The sequence below is a fragment of the Meriones unguiculatus genome, chromosome 14 (genome assembly GCF_030254825.1).
Source record: "Meriones unguiculatus strain TT.TT164.6M chromosome 14, Bangor_MerUng_6.1, whole genome shotgun sequence".
Taxonomy (NCBI): Eukaryota; Metazoa; Chordata; class Mammalia; order Rodentia; family Muridae; genus Meriones; species Meriones unguiculatus.
Genome location: NC_083361.1, coordinates 4,599,987 through 4,614,953, shown reverse-complemented (window position 1 = coordinate 4,614,953; position 14,967 = coordinate 4,599,987). Strand labels below are relative to the sequence as shown.

The 14,967-nt window shown below is 55.3% G+C and overlaps 1 protein-coding gene across 1 annotated transcript in view; it reads left to right on the top strand.

Annotated features, from left to right (window-relative positions):
• Sipa1l3 (signal induced proliferation associated 1 like 3) overlaps positions 1-14,967 on the top strand; it is a 174,864-nt gene that overhangs the window by 66,985 nt on the left and 92,912 nt on the right.

The following is a 14,967-nucleotide window of genomic DNA, read 5'->3' as shown; positions in this document are numbered from 1 at the left end:
TGCATGTATGGTAAATACTTATCTGGATGTGTAGGTTTAAGTAGGTTCAATTTGGGAGTGTTTGGGCGTGATTTTTTTCCCCCAACAGGCTCTGTGCTCTTCCGTGTTCTGTGATGGGTATTAGGTGGTGAAGTCCGCTTCGGGGCATACGCTCTTTTGGTTCCTAATGAAGCGTTGCTGAATGCCGATGCCAGCCTCTACGGCGGGGTGCCAGGCAAGGGCTGGGAGACCCCAGCAGGGCGGGCAGAGGATGGAAGATCCTAGCCCTGCAGCTGTAATTCTGCGGTGAAGCCGGGGCAGCTGGCTGGTCCTTCCCTGGGCTTTCCCTGATGCCTTTTCCCAGGCTTCGTAAAGTTTTGCCAGCTCCTTGGAGCTTGTCTGTGGGACAGTCTCTGAGTGTGCAGGCATCACAGCTCTGTCGGCGTTCACCTCGTTTGTTTCGTTTTTGTTATCGCTTGACAAGGTCTCACTGTGTAGCCATGGGTACTCCAGAACTCACCCTGTAGACCAGGCTGGCCTTGAACTCGCAGAAATCCACCTATCTCTGCCTCCCAAGTGCTGGAATCAAAGGTGTACGTCCTTACACCTGACTTTGTTTGGGTTTTTAACTTTTGAAATTTTTATCTGGGGTGGTGTGTGTGTGTGTGTGTGTGTGTGTGTGTGTGTGTGTTTGCATGTTTGCGTGTTCAGGTGTCTTCGGAGGCCAGAGGTGTTCGGGTTGGAGTTGCAGTGGTTCTGAACTGTCCTATGTAAATGCTGTGAGCCAAACCTCTCTCCTCTGTACCAGCAACAATCTCGCCTAGCTGAGCCCTTCCTCTTGGTTTTTGAGGCAGGTTCTTGGGCTGGTACCTAGTTCCTGCCAATTGGACTAGGCTGGCCGGCCAGTGACCCTCAGGAGTCTGCTGCTTGGCCTCCTGAGCATGCACACCACACCTGCCTCTTGTCACAAGGGCCAGGTCCTCGTGCTCGGACAGCAAACACTTTCCTGAGTGAGCTTTCTCCCCAGCCCGTCATGGCATCTTGCTCTTCTCTGGTCCGCGCCAGGTTCCAGCACTTTCTCTTGTCTCCTGTGACTTAGGAAGCGTGCTGCCCGCTCTGTGATTTCAGAGTGCCTAGATTTGGGTTTATTTGATGTTTTCCCTTGACTTTATTTTTTTCATCACTTATTTAGTTTTACTTTATGTGCATTGGTGTGAGGGTATCAGATCCCTTGGAACTGGAGTTACAGACAGTTGTGAGCCACCATGTGGGTGCTAGGAATTGAACCCGGGACCTTTGGAAGAGCAGCCAATGCTCTTAACCACTGAGCCATCTCTCCAGCCCCTTCCCTTGACTTTATTGAGACAATATTGTCTCTTGGAAGAATATCACAGAAGTAAAGTTCCCTCATCACGGCATCATCCCAGGGCTCCACGGTGTCTGCATGTATTAGTGCCGGCTTTGGTCATGTCCCTTGGCTAAGATGGTGTCCCTCTGCCAGGGTACTTCTGTCAACCCCACCACCATTTTCCAAATAGAACTCGAAGATGTTTTGGAGGGACCTTTGAGACTCTGACAAAGCCCCACTTTTCCTCAAACTCGCGTGCGCTGTCGTAAGCTTCTGCTGGTCGCTGCCTCTCCCCCTGTGACAGTTTCCACTGAGGTCTCTCTGCAGTATCCCCATTTGTTAGCCACAGTTCTTGGCTAATTGGTGCAAAGGGCAGGAGGAGAGGCCCTTGTCAAGCTGACAGCCCTTGATAGGAAAAAACGTTTCTCAGTGTGGTGGTCTGGTGTCAGGCCCAAGGCCTCCTCGTTTCTGGGGCTTTTGTCCTCATGGTCACAGGGCTGCTGCTGCAGCTCCAGACAGCACCGGACTAGGGAGCAACTCCAGTGACACATTTGAGCACTCCCAGAATCCCGTGGGTGGCACCACTTGCGTCTCATTGGGCATAACAGTGCCACATCACCACTCCTCCTGCAAGGCAAGCAGGAACTTTGATTTCGGTTGCCAGCTTTCTGGAAGAAGTGGCCAGAGGGCAGCGGAGTGCAGAGAGCCAGGTGCTGATGCAGCCGGCACTGCCCGGCCCCGCAGGGGAGAAGAGCGCACATAATCGCTATTAATGGGCGCTGACTCCGCGCCAGGCCCCGCTGTGAGCGCTCTCCGCGCCTGAGCTCACTCCGCCCTTGTTACCCACCGGGTGCGGTCACCGCTGTCGTGTCCCCGCAGTAAGGACGTGAAGACTTCACCCTGTCGGGCTGCCAGGCTGCCGGGCATCCAGCCTCTGTGGGCAGTCTCCCGGCCGGGGACACACCTGGGGACAAGTCCCTCCCGCTAGTCTGTCCGGTTCCGGGGTGCGCCGCCCATCCTGTGTGCTCCCTGCAGCCCCAAGGGGAGAGGGGGCGGGGCTCGCAGATTGCTTCCCCTTTCCCCAGTGGTACCCCTGCTTTTAGCTATCCTGTCTAGAGCCCCCCCCACACACACTCAGCCACCCGCTGGCGTCCTGCTGGTTGCCTCTGCCCACGTTTTCTGGGCACCTCTGTGCATCCCTGTAGTGCAGCATGTTGGCAGAATGACAGGAGCTGTAATCAGCAGAGCCACAGGGCCCTGGGCACCCAGGGCATACACCTAGCCTTCACTTGGCACTTCAGAGTAGCATTCTCCACGTCAGTGAAATTAAAATGCGTTGACAGGGAGCCCAAGCACACAGACACGGAGTGCCAGGCTCAGCTGCATCACTGGCTGGCCTGGAATGGGGTTCAAAGGTTAAATGTGCTCATAAACTTAAGTACCTGGGACAGTGCCTGGCACCGGGTCACTTAAAGTATGCTGATGAGCTGGTGTTAATTCTGACACTGCCGTTGCTGATAGGGATGGCGGAGGTGGGCTGTGGCAGCCCCTAAGGCAGCCACTGCCGCCTACCAGCCTCAGCAACAGTGCGCCTGCCGCCATTGTGGTCCCTACCCACCAAGGTCCGACCTCACAGGGTGCCTGCATATGACAGAGCCGTGTTCTGGGAAGCGGGAATTTGCAGCTTGGGCCAAGCTTGAGGCTCGGGCTAGGAGTTTTACAGGACAAACAGGAATTTGTCTGGTGTGTGGCAGGACCCCACAGCTGTTGGTCTCCCAACCCTGTTTCTCATGAAGTCCCTAGGCTTTTTAGCACTGGCCTTGGGATTGTGGCCGCCCTTGACCTCTGTAGCCAGAACGCATGGATGCCTTGTACAGCCCATCAGCCGAGTCCCAAATTAAAGCTGACAGTGTGATTTATTCTCCCGGACAGAGCGGGAGGGCAGTGTCCCAGTGGGTGATTCTTCGGAAGGTTGTCGGCCCGAATTAGCCCACAGCCTTCACGCACCCGTGCTGTCAAGCGCCCTCCAGCTCATAGTTCTGGCTTCCAAGCAGCCTCCTCCGTCTCCAGGCAGGTTGACTGATACCTGAAGAGGTGAGTCTCCTGAGGCAGTCTACAGCCTTATCTACAGACATCAGCCCTGGGTGGGACCTTTCATCATCCCAACAGGAAGCGGAAGTGGCACTTCGGAGGGAGGTGGTGTTCTGCCTGCCCCTCCCCCAGGCCTTTCCCTGCTGTAGCCCCTGCAGCCAGAGACAGTTGCTTTCCTCCCAGCCACTAGAGCTCATCGCCAGTGACTTCGGTCATTCACGGGACTGCCAGCCAGTGAGAGTCTAAGGTGGCACAAATTACCCTGCACTCCTAAAATGAGCACTAGAAACGTCAGTCCTTACTGGGGACACGTGGCATGTGGCGGGCCAGGTGGAGGAGCATTGACAGGAGGGGGCGGGGTGAGCAGGGCTCTGAGCAGCACAGGCACTTCCATTTCAGGTTGGAAAGGTGGAGGGGGAAGGCTACAGAGGCTACTGAGTGGTGTTTTATTGAGCACCTACTGCGTACCATGCCTTCTTAGGACAATGTGAAGTGATCACGTTCTGTGGCTGCTGTACTCAGTGCAGAAGGTGCAGAGCTCAAGTGTCCTGAGGATATTGAGTTGGGGCACATGGTGTGTGACATTGTTCCTGGGAGACGTGTCCCCGATAGGGAACCAAGGGAACCAAATATCCCTGGCGGGGAGACTGCCAAGGGATACCATCAAAGTCCAGCCAAATGCACCAGTGAGTTCTGTTGGGGTCACCTGCAGGAGTACAGATGGGGGACTGCTTTCAGGAGCAGAAATGATGCAGAGTCACCCGGTGTGGATGGTGCTCACAGAAGCTGGACCCTGGAGCTCGCTGTACGACTTGCATGCAGCTCTCTGATCTGAAAGTGTCTCTTCCGGGCAGCTCTCCGATCTGAAAGTGTCTCTTCCGGGCAGCTCACTGATGCGCAGCTTTCAGGCAATTCGGTTGGCTTCTGTTTCTCTCAGGCAGCGTGTCTTGTGTCTTACGTTTGTATTGTTCATATAACCTTGTGGAACTGACTGAATCTGAATAGTTTCAGGGACTTCCTGAAGCTCTTGAGTTATTCGCTTCCTGATCCTAAGGATCTTCTAGGAAGAATGGAACGTTTCATCTCCTTTAGAACATCCTGGGTCCGTCACTTGGTGTGGTGGTGGCTAATACCTTTAATCTCAGCACTCAGAAGGCAGAGGCAGGTCCATCTCTATGAGTTCGAGGCCACCGTGATCTGCATAGTTCTGGACCAGCCTAGACGGCATAGCTCTGAGCCAACCATGACTACATAGTGAGACTCTGTCTCATATAAAATAAAAGCAAACAAAGAGAATATCCTGTGTTTAGTGAGCTCCCCTCCAAGGTGGAATGCTTTAACTCAAAGAAAATTGCTCCACAGCACTGCAACAGTGAGAGGCCTTGCAGAGTAATACAGAAGGGGATGTGACTATCAAGGCACACAGCCCTGGGGTGGGATGGCTGTGAGAGATGGCAAGGTGTGACTCTGGGATAGACAGGGGAGGCCTAGCCAGAAAGAAAGCCAGGGTCCTCAGAAAATCGTAGTGCTGAAAACCAGGGCCCAAGGTCATCACTGGAGAAGGAACAGCTGCCCCGAAAGAATGTGAAGAGAGGCAGAGAAGGCTGGGAAATGAGGGCCGGTGGAGAGGGAGGAGGCCATGTGAGGTGCTAGAAGGATCTGGACCTGGCATCTAGGGTCTGATGGGAGGGGCCAGTGGCACCGAGCTCTCCGCTACCCCACAGATGCACCAGGCAAAAGTGCGGGCCTGCCCGTCCACTGTCCTCTAATGCTTGGGCCACGTTGACACAGAGTGGCCATGTGCCCCAAACATGTTTAATGGCCGTCTGTCAGGTTGGGGGAGTTTAGCGTTCGTGGGAAGTGACCTTGGAATGAGCCGTTCACTCCTGAATGTGGTACACGAGTTCTGTGCACCTGCCGTCCTGTCGCCAGCAGACGCTAGGAAGCACAGTCATTGGAAAGGTTGCCCGGCTGTCCGGGTGCTCCCCAGATTAAACTCCGCGGTGCCTGGTGCTGTGGCCAGGCGTGGCGTGCCGTCCCCATTGGTAGACTGGGATCACGGTAGCCTCCTGGAGCTATGGATGGCGCCTGAGACGGTGCTTTGAGCGAAGGACCTGCTGTTGGAGTGGCACTGCCTTACCAAGACTCTGATCCCCTAACCCCGCCGTCCGGGCAAGCAGCCACGCCAGTGGCCACGAGGCTTACCTGGTGTCATCAGCCAGAAAGACAGAGTGAAGGATGTCTAGAGAAAGGCAGAAGGAGGGGATCCCTTCTCGAATGGGCCCACGGCAGCCTCAGGCGGCTTCTCTGAAGCAGCGCCATCAGTCCTCAGCTTGGAGGTAGACAGGAGCCCAGAGAACATCTCCCCTGCTGACCTGGCAGGAGGGATACTGTGATCACAAAGCAGCAGGGTGGGTTGCTTGCACGCCAGGTGCGCGAGGCACACCTGCAGTTTCCCCAGGCGTGGCAAGCTGAGCTGCGTAGCTGGAGACCTTGCATTTGAACCCTTCTCTGGATGAACCGAAACAAAGCAAAGGGCCTGAGGCAGGAAGGGTTGGTGCGTCCGAGAGCCCACATCACTCCAGCATGGTGAGGGAGGGCGACCGCGGGCCCCGTGGGTGTGCTAAGACCTCTGGACTGTCTGTCCATTCCCTTGGGAGTCGTGGGAGGATTTTTGTTTAGAGGAATGGTTTAACTGGCTTCCTCTGTTTTCTTTGGGATGTGGTCTCACGATGTACCCCTTGCTGGCCCCGAACTCAGGATACTCTTGCCTCAGCCTCCAGTCTGGGACTGTAGTCTCGTGGAAGGGTCACAAGGAAAGAAGTGGCAGCTGGGTTTTGAATTGCTCAGTGCACATTCAAGGGTTAGCCTGCTGGCGCCCTTTCTCCTCCAGGAAAGCCAGGCTCGTGGTCAGAGGCCCCCGCCCCAGCCCCTGCCACCTGGCTGCCCTACCTGCAGGAATCAAAGTCCTTTTCTGCACAGGAGAGGGTGTCCCAGTTCTCGCTTCAGTCCTAGGGAAGAAGCAGCTTGTTGGACCTTGTAGGCCATGGGAGGCCCACAAAGCAGGTCACTGCAGCCCCGTCCTTCCTCAGAAAAGTCTCAGGCTGCCATGACTCATGAGTCTGTCCTCTCAGAGCCAAGGCTCCCTCCCATCCTCCATATGGGTGCCCTCATTTTCTCCCAGGCCCCAGGCTGCCCGCTCCCCGCTCCTGCCCCATTTCATAGGATGTCAACCGACTGCCTCTCTCGGTTCTCTCGTCTGGGCCAGGCATAGGGAGAGGTAGGGAGAGCCAGGCAGGCATAGAGAGGCTCCCACATGGCCTTCATCTCCCAAATGTGGTTTCTTTGTGGGCCCAGAGATGCGGTGGGCGCAGGTGCTGCATCATTCAGCAAGGTCTCTTCAGCCCGCCTGGGAATGGTGTCAGAGGCCCAGGGCCTGGAAAGTCCCAGGTTGCCCCGGTAGCCACACTGCTGCCTGCTGCTGGGTAAGTGAGCCTTGCTGTCCCTTCCTACTGTGGCACAGTGCCCTCAGCAGGGTGGAATTCCCTTCAGAACAGGGGGCTGTGCTGCGTACAGCTGGGAAGCCCTCACAGCTGTATGGCTTCTTAGCAGCAGTGCTGCCTCCGAGATCGAGGTGCTGGCAACGACCCGTAAACAGGTGGTCTCCATCAGGCCAGTCTCTGCTAGTGGTGTGCCATGGGCAGCCACTTAATCCTCCAGCACCTGTGAAGGACGTTTTCTATATATGCTGCTACTTGGCATTGGACTTAGGCAAGTGATCTGCCACTGAGCCACGCCCCAGCCCCTCACTGGGGGATTCTAGGCAGGGGCTCCACCACTGAGCCACGCCACAGCCCCTCACTGGGGAATTCTAGGCAGGGGCTGTACCACTGAGCCACACTCCAGCCCTTCACTGGGGGATTCTAGGCAGGGGCTCTGTCACTGAGTCACACCCCAGCCCCTCACTGGGGGATTCTAGGCAGGGGCTCTGTCACTGAGTCACACCCCAGCCCCTCACTGGGGGATTCTAGGCAAAGGCTCTACCACTGAGCCACACCCCCAGCCCCTCACTGGGAGATTCTAGGCAGGGGCTCCACCACTGAGCCTGAGCCACGCCCCAGCCCCTCACTGGGGGATTCTAGGCAAAGGCTCTACCACTGAGCCACACCCCGGCCCCTCACTGGGGGATTCTAGGCAGGGGCTCTACCACTGAGCCACACCCCAGCCCCTCACTGGGGGATTCTAGGCAGGTGCTCTACCACTGAGCCACACCCCAGCCCCTCACTGGGAGATTCTAGGCAGGTGCTTTACCACTGAGCCACACCCCAGTCCCTCACTGGGGGATTCTAGGCAGGGGCTCTACTGCTGAGGTACACCACAACCTTCTTTTCACTTGTGTTGAGACAGCCTGCATCCTACTAGACCAAGTTTGTCATCTGGTTTTACAGATGACCTGAGATGCAGTTAAGTCAGGTTTCTTGCCTGTGTCAGACATTCACATTAGATGTAAATGGAGTCAGGACTGGGACCCAGCCTCCTTGGCCCTGTAACCAGGGCCTGCATACTTAGCATTACGTCCTCTGTTTGTTTTTTTTTTTTTTTTTTTCTTCTAGCTCAGTGGGTTTGAGTAGTGCCTGTCTCTGCCAGTCAGCCAGCACACTCTCAACCTTTGGTGTTTTGAGGTGGGAGGGGGGTTCTCATCAGGCAGCACAGGCTAGCCTCCCAGTCTCCCTGGATGCCACTGCAGCTCCATTGCAGTCTTGTCCATTGCTACATCCCTCGATCTAGAGCAGTTCTTGATCCACAGCAGCCCGTGGGGGCCGTCCCTAAGGAAATTAAGGATACTCACCAGTGAGGAGTGTGGAGAGCTGCATTCCTCACACCATGCCCTGGGAACACAAAGTAAGGTGTCCATCCAGGAAACAAACAGTTTCATAAAAACTAAACACACAGCTGTGTGTGTGACCCCGCCAGCCACTCATGGGCATTTATCCCAGAGAAATAAGACCTGTGTTCACACACAGATCTGCCTACCAGTGTTCATAAAAAGCTTACTCCTTCCCAAATCTGCAGACAGTCCAAGTGTCCAGGTCCACAGGTCCGTGGAGTGGTTGCCCTGCTGCAGAGTCCTCAGCAGAGAGAGCTGGGGAGACTCGGGGAGACTATTGGGAGGTGCTGCTGAGTGAGGAAAGCCGTCCGCCTGCCGTGTGAGTCCCCGGGTGCAGCCGGTCTAAATGGAAGACCTGCAGAACGGGCCTAGACACAGCTGGCTACGGCTTGGATGAGTGTTGGCGGGAGGGATTTTTGGAGTGACAAACCCCTTCAGAACAGAGGATGGGATGAGACCCAGGGGCTCCCTCAAGCTGAGCCATCTACCCTCCCTGCTCCTGTCATGATGGAGCAGGTGGTCAGCTTGTAGCGAACAGAACATACCCATGTGAGCATCCATGCACGCTTTGGAAGAAAACCCGAATGATGGGCGGCAAGATAGCTCAGCATGTAATCTCCTGGCCACCCAACTTCAGTCTCTGGAGCCCACATACAGATGGAAGGAGAGAGCCAGCCACACAGTCATCCTCTGCCCTCCACACGCTTGCCATGGCACCTGGGCCCTCCTGCCACTCACACTTGCCACGGCCCCTGTGCGCCCTCCCGCCACACATGCTTGCCTGCCCTTCTGCTACCCACTGCTGGGTATGGTGTAATGCTAGGGTTAGCAGGGCAGTGTCCAGTCCTTGGAAGGCCATGGACGGGGGTTAAAGTTGGCTGAGACAGAAGAATGACCACAAATTCAAAGGTAGCTCAGGCTATGGTGGGAAAGTATAAGACCCGATCTTAGAAAACAGGGGGGGGGAAAGCCTGAATAAAATCAATAGATTTGATTTAGTTATACTGTCCTCCTGTCTTCCTCGGCCTCTGAAGTGCAGGGCTGGGTTACGGATGGGAGCCACCATTCTAGTATATTAGCTGCTTTTCTATCGCTGTGACAAGACGCCATGACCAAGGCGACTTACACAAGGAAGGTTTCGTTTGCTCTTACAGTGTTAGCTTTTACGCACTAGGCTCAGGTTTAGGGACTTTTCGCTGGCATTTGAGTTGCTCCCCAGTTAGTGGCACTGTTTGGGTAGGCCTTGCTGGAGGAAGGGCATCAGGAGGGTGGGCTTTGAGATTTTCCTTTTGCCATGTCTGGTGCTAGCTCACACTTCCCTGCGGTGATAGTCACAGACTCTTACCCTCTGAAACCGGAAGACCAAACGAAACGCCTCCTTCCATAGGTTGCCTTGGTCATGGTGTTTCGTCACAGCGATAGAAAAGTGGCTAAAAGCTAGATATGGTGGCTCACACCTGTAACCCCTGTAACTTCAGAGGCCAAGACAGGAGGGTCAGAGCTTCAGGGTCATCCTCAGGTACCTAGGGAATTCCAGGCCAGCATGTAAGGCCCTGTCTGGAAAAGAAAAGGAGAGAGAGGGAGAGGGAGTGGAGGGAGAGAGAGAGCGCCAACCCCACACAGATCATCAAATGTATACTTATGTTTTACATGTAACTGTGTTTCGGTCATTAAATACATAACTACACACTGTCAAATAATAGTAACCAGACAGCCATGGTGCTGGCACTCTGCTAAGTGCTTTCCAAATTAGTGCTTTACAGAGGGCCAAATCCAGGACCCAGAGCAGACTGTGTTCAGAGAGAGCATCCCTTTGTTTTTCGCTTGGCTCACTTGCCCTTTCACCTGATGGGATGATGGGAAGCCGGGAGCCTTGGGAGGTCCACGCGCCCGCTGAGGTCCTCGGGCCATGTGCCATCTCAGAGTTCACAGCAGTGGCCCAGATCCTAAAGTCCGACCTTTGATGCAGGAACAGAGCAGCTGCAGGAGAGCCAGGCAGCGTTGGGGCCTGCCTCTCATCCTCAGCCCCAGCAGCTGGCCATGAGCCCCCTGCTGCTACCAGGAGCAGCAGAACCCAGGAGCCTGCTGTAGCGCAGCTGCTGTGAAGCAGTCCCACTGCTGGTGTTTCCCTGAGCCCCGCATGCACGGACATCCCCGAGGACTGCTCTGTGTCCTCGCATGGGGACACCCACTTGAGGCCTGCAAGCCTTCACACGGGGCTGGACTGGCCTCCCTCTTGGGGAGCTTTCCCTTTAACAAGCAAAAAGTCACTGGCTGGCCAGGTGTAGTGACACATGTCTGTAATCCTAGCACCCAGGAGACCGAGGCAGCCGGATCACACGTCCAGGCCCTAGGCTATATAACAAGAGCCTGTCTTAAAACAGAGCAAGGACAACTGGCGAGCACGTGAATCGCCATCAAGATTCTTGAAACACATTGGCACCATCTGGCCAAACAGGAAAGCCATTTCATATGTCCCACAAGTCCAGAGGTGGGTGACATCAGGCTGGATATAATCAGCCATTCAACATGTGTGTCACGGATGCCAGCTCTCCACCTTGGCTTCCTTTTTGTGTCTCTAGGTCCCACAATGCCTTCCAGTGATATCTACTGCCACATGCTTTCTTCTCTATAAGCGTCAATCGAGACCACATTGAAAGACCCTTCCCCCGTGAGGCAAAAATCCTTTCAGACTACAATTGGGCCAACTTAGGTCATGTGTCCCTGCCAGTCAGCCAGTCAGATAGAGAGGAACAACTCGCCCTGTTGCCTTTGGGAGTTCCTGGTCCAGGAGGAGGACTGGGACAGACATCTCGGGGCCCCACAGGGTAGAGAAAGGCCTCTCTACTCGGTTCCTGACCAGGGTGCCCAGGTCAGACGGCATCAGGCCCAGCAGATTTGGTGGCTTTGAGAACAAAGCAGTCTGGTTTTCCTTTGAAGAAGTTCTGTGTCCTCGTCCCCCCACATGCCTCCTTCGCCCTCACATCCCCACAGGAAGAGAAGCAGAGAACAGTGCCACAGACGGCTTGTCTGCTGCTAGAGGCAACTGCCTCCTCCTCTCACTGTGTAGACGTTTCTCCTTTTTTCTCCATCTCTCCATCCACTAGGGCCTCTTTTCAGAGCGGCTCTGTGGTGTGGCTGTGGCTATGGACCTGTTCTTGCAGAACATACCTTGAAGCTTCAGTGAAGGATTAAAGCACACCTTTAATCCCAGCCCTTGGGTGACAGAGGCAGGTGGATCTCTTGTGAGTTCCAGGCCAGCCTGGGCTATGCAGAGAGTGCCTGTCTTGAAAAACAAACAAACAAACAAACAAACAAAGAAGCATCTGCTTCCAGAAGCAGCTCCGATAGGTGCTTTCTGTTTCTTGTGGCTTTCACCCAACAGCCAGTGTTTGAGAGCTGCGGCCTTGCCGTGCAGCAGCGGTAATGGCCCATGTTCCCTGGTCGCCCATGTTCCCTGCCACATCTCACGCCACCGCTCCCCTCGTGTGAGACACTAAGGTGTCCACAGATTCACGCCACAGCAAAAAGTGCTTCAGAGTGTGCCCACCCACCCACCAGTGCCGCTGTGAGTCTGTGCGGCCCAGCTCAGGATCGGGGCCTGCCTTGGGCTGGGGTGGGGGAGAGTGCGTTCATTCTGCCCCAGTCACGGTCCTCGCTGATCACAGGTGTGGCTGGCTTCTCCTTTTTGTCATCACTTGCCGATGTGGTGCTGGGGATCGAAGCCAGTGTCCACCACACACCTGGCAAGGACACTAAGTCAGACCCCACTCCTCAGTGCTGGACCACCCAGCCACTCCTCCAGCCCATGGCTGCTTCTCCCCAGCTGCTTCCCCTTTGCAGCAGCCAGCTGGTTGGCTACAATATGGGATCTGGAGGTTGTTTCTTTGTTCACTTGCGCTACAGGGCATCAAACCCCGGGCCTTGTATGCTGCTACTAAGTGCTCTATCACAAGCCGTAGCTCAGCCCATGTTTCACATTCTGTCTTTTCGTTTTTTGAGACAGGGTTTCTCTGTGTAGCCTGGGCTGTCCTGGACTCGCTCTGTAAACCAAGCTGGCCTCAAACTCACAGAGCTCCCCCTGCCTCTGCCTCCTGAGTGCTGGGATCACAGGCGCGCACCGCTGGGTCTGGCACATCTTGCATGTCTAAGATTTCTTTTTTGTTGTTGTCTTTATTTATGTATATGTGTACGTGTCTTTATGTGCAAATGTGCAGAGGCCAGAAGAGGTCAGAATCCTAGGAACTGGAGTTACAGGTAGAGTTGTGAGCTGCAGTGCTAGTCACCAGGCCGCAAGCGCTCTTAACCCGGAGCCGTCTCCCCAGCCCACGTCACAATGGTCTTGATGGTCAGTCTGGTCAGTAGCAGTGCCTTTGCAAGGAGACACGGTCGGGACTCCATGCGTATGCGGTGGGACTGGTACTCTGATGGGGCGATGTATGTAAAGCGGGCAAGGCCACGCCTGCTACACCTGTGCCGGGACAGGGTTCGCAGTCACCCCTCCCACTGCCTCCGTTACTGGTCTGGGTGGACGTGGTTTTGCTTTGCTCTTTGAGACAGCCTTACCATGTAGCCTACACCGCTGTTGAACTCGCTTTATGTAGCTCAGGCTAGCCTTTGAACTTGACATCCTTCTGCCTCCGCCTCTCTGGCACTAGGATCACAGCTGCATGTCACTATGCCAGAGTCAGAGGTCACCGTTTGCCAGGCAGTGAGCAGCTACCAGAGACTGCGGTGCAGGCAGCTGGCATGTCCCTAGCATCACAGCGGGACCTGGCTCAGGGAAGCTTCCCCGCTCACCCTGGAGAGCAGATCCTTGTCATCCGCTCAATAGTAGACAGACCTTGCTGTGCCAAGCGTGTCCCTGGAGACCGCAGCCCGCCTTCTCCCAGCCCCCCAGCACCTCACCTCATCACAGTAACTAGTGCAGGCAGATCTGCTGTCCACCACCTCCTGCCCCCCTCGGCTTCCTCTGCACCAGTCGGCCCGATGGCTGTAAAGTGGGTTCCGATCCCCTTTCAGTGCTTGTGTTGTCGAGGTTTGCTTTGGTTGTGGTACTGTGTTGGGAACTGAACTCAGAGCCCCACGCAGGTGATGGCAGAAAGTTCAGTCTCGGTGGATATTATAGAGAAGCCAAAAAAGAAGACAGTTCTGGAGTCAGTGAACAGGTGCCTGTGTCTGTGCTTCCCAAGTCACGATGACCTTTCTTCGTGGTGGCAAGATGGCTGCTTTGGCTCCTTCTGCCACATCCTCCTACGTCCAGCTGGCGGGAAGGACTGGGGACGGTGGGGCCAGCCAGGATGTCTACCTCTCCTACCCCTCTTATCAGAAGCTTCCCTCCCTCCATAGGGTTGGCAGGTGAACAGAAGGGAAGGAACTGGAATGCTTTGGGGAACCGGTGAGTGCTTGCTTTCCATCAGGAAGTGAACTTTGCCTTCCACGCAGAGCTGGCTCCAGGGCGTCCTCAAGCCACAGTGCCACCTTTAGTTATGGTGCAAGGCCGGGAAAGCTTAGCCGTTAAGAACATTCTTGGTGAGCAGGATTTGAACTCAGCTCTGCCCCCCAACAGCAGCATAGCCTTTTGCAGGTTACTCTCACTCTTGTGCCTCAGTTTCTCTTGTGTATAATGGGAATAGCAGTAATACCTTCCTAGAAGGGCACTGATCAAATGAGCCAACACACGGTGCTTAGAGCAGGGCCCGGTGGGAAGCAGGCCGCGTGCACGAGCTGGCGGGGACTGTCCCTCCTTCCACTCCCCAAGTGACCGTGGGGAGGAGAGTCGCACGTGTAGGTCTTGCTGGGTGTCTGCCGGAAGCACCGATGACAGACCGGCCAGGTGGAGGTGTGTGGCTCAGGAACCAAACAGGCAGCTGTCCCTGGACAGGAGGTGACCCTCATGATGTCTAGCCAGAGAAGAGTAGTGAAGATAGCGTCCTAGCCTCCGGTGGCACGTCCCTGTCATCCGCACTCCAGAATGGCCGGGGTGAGGAGAACAGTTTGCAGCTAGCCCAGGTTACAGGTAGTGGAACCCTGTCTTTAAAGCAAGCAGATGGAGCTGGGCATGGTGGTGCACAGCTTTGAGCCCAGCGCTCAGAGGAGGAGGAGGAGCAGGTGAAGCTGTGAGTTCAAGGCTAGCCTGTCCTATATAGTGAGCGTCAGCCCAGCCAGGGCTATATAACGGGACCCCAACTTAGGAAGAAAAAAACAAAACAAAACTGGGAATGGGTGGTTGGGGTTGGTTGGAGAGAAAGACAGAAACGCCGAAACAGAAGCCTTCAAGCTCCAGAAGAGGGAAAGGAAATGTTGGGTAGAACTGACCCTCTTCACTAAGAGAGCAATCTTTGGCGGAGGTGCCATCCCCCGCCCCACCAGACTTCCATTTGCCTTTGTGGTAACTGGAATCAACCCTCAGGAGCTGCTCTTTTGGCTATGCGTGCTGCCGACCCAGCCTGCTGCACACCTGTCTCGAGGAAAGAGGGAGAGCGAGTTTGAGTGTATCCATGGCGTCCTAGGGGACAGCAGTAGCAGGTCCCATCCTCAGGTTCTGGTTCAAGAAGGGAAATAGAGAATGACATCCCTCACTTCCTGTCACCTCGATGGCTGATGGCTGGGGGAGTGGCACTCTCTGTCCCGTGGAGGGGAGGAAGACTGAATGGCTGCC